This window comes from Colius striatus, chromosome Z, assembly GCF_028858725.1.
Source record: "Colius striatus isolate bColStr4 chromosome Z, bColStr4.1.hap1, whole genome shotgun sequence".
Lineage (NCBI taxonomy): Eukaryota > Metazoa > Chordata > Aves > Coliiformes > Coliidae > Colius > Colius striatus.
The window spans coordinates 62,443,913-62,446,104 of NC_084790.1; positions in this window are offsets into that span (position 1 = coordinate 62,443,913).

The following is a 2,192-nucleotide window of genomic DNA, read 5'->3' on the forward strand; positions in this document are numbered from 1 at the left end:
ACTGTGCTGCCATTCAGCGGGATCTTAACCATCTTGAGAATTGGGCAGAGAGGAACCTCATGAGGTTCAACAAGGACAAGTGCAGAGTCTTGCACCTGGGAAGGAACAAGCCCATGCACCAGGACAGGCTGGGAGTCAAACTGCTGAAGAACAGCTCTGCAGAGAGAGACCTGGGAGTCCTGATTGATAATAAATTAAACATAAGCTAACAACATGCCCTCGTGACCAAGAAGGCTCTGGGAACTGGGGCTGTTTAGTCTGGAGTCGAGGAGACTGAGAGGGAATCTTATGAATATTTACAAATATCTTAATGGTGGATGTCAGGAGGTTGGGACATACCTTTTTCCTTTTGTAGCTAGCAACAGGACAAGGGGTAATGGGATGAAGTTGGAACACAAAAGGTTCCACTTAAACATACAAAAAAACTATTTCACCGTGAGAGTGACGGAGCAGTGGCACAGGCTGCCCAGAGGGGTTGTGGAGTCTCCTTCCTTGGAGGTCTTCAAGACCCACCTAGACATGTTCCTAGGTGACCTGATCTAGGTGAATCTGCTTCTGCAGAGGGGTTGGACTAGATGATCTCTAAAAGTCCCTTCCAACCCCTGCCATTCTAAGATTCTATGATTCTATGAACTACCTGTCTTTGTGGGTTAACTACTGCTCCTTACTTTTTATCTCAGCTAGCTGCAGGTGAAACAGGAAAAGTTTCCACTAATTCCTTGACCATCCAGTGGAGAAGTCTTGAATCCTTTTGAGTGGTCATATTTGCTTGTAGACCAACACTGGAAAGAGATGTCAAACTGAAAAAAGAAGTTTCAAGCAGCAGTCTCCTGCAGTATTGCTGGCATGTAAACAAAGTTCACCACATGTGCAGAGATGGTACCATCACCTGAAAAGTAGCAAAAGTGATTAAGATATATCTCTCTGCCAGATCATAAAAAAAAAAAATCCTATATAAGTAATAAAATAATGCTATCTATGAATACATTGAAGAAAGTTATTCTAATGATGCTGGATTTTGTATTCATATTTCTCTGGAGTTAGTTTTCCTTGTTTCTTGATGAGAAACTCTCTTACTATTTTAGTTTGCCAGTGACTCTGGGAGACAGAAAGAACTTCCCCTACACTGCTCCAGTGGCAGCTGGAGTTAAGGTGATATTTGTCTTTTCTATTGCAATGTCAGAGGTTGTCTAGGGAAAGTATTGTTTGTTGCTGTGCATGTATTTGTTGTAGTTAAATGAAATTCAAAGTGAGAATTGGATATATCACCACTGTTCATCAAACCCAGTTGCCCCCTCTGCCTTATATTACATTGGAAATAAGATTCTTCCTACACCTTCACACCTATTTGGTGTTAGGGAACAGAAAGATGTAGACTGAGGTATTCTTGATTCTGTTCACCAATATTGTGGAAAAGAAGGGATAGGTGCTGGCAACCTGTTGCAAACAGATGTCTCAGGTTTTGAAACTGTCTTGTACTTACCTACATAGGCAGTTATGCCAAGTGGGACCATCTTTCTAACTATTCTATTGCATCTTATAAAGGCTATGACTTTCTCTTTAATTCTATCTCTGCACATGATATCTCATTATTGTGGCATTTGGGCCACTACAGATGCTGTACAATATGAAACAATGATACAATATAATGGACTCTGCAGAGCTGTTTGCTGAGGGAATCAGAATTTACTGTTTGTCCAACCATGTTTGCTTGGGGAAAGTCTTCCTAAATTACTCTGTATACGACTTTTATATAATCTGTGCATTTATCAAGCAAAATGATAATTATTATTCAGTTACTTTAAAGAAAACTTATAAGACAGTGGATATTATTTTTGCTTCCCAAATAGATGGTCCAGAATTGGAAACTCACTTTCTTGAGGTTGCAATTTGCCTTTTCTATGTACTTACAAATAACATTAAGATGGTTTTTTGAACAAACATAACATAGTGTCACATTTCAAATGAGATAATAGGTGGAATATTTTGATCTGCAAAATGCCTGTGGGCCAGACTATGTGATTCAGCATGTGATTTTTCCATGTGCTATTTCAGATGGCCTACTACTAAATTCTCTGTTCTTTTTAGATAGCCACAGCACAGCAGAGCTTGTACTATTTACATTAGTCCAAAAATGGCATCAGTAAATTTATGGCGTTCCCAAGAACTCCCAGTTGATCCAAAACTCTACT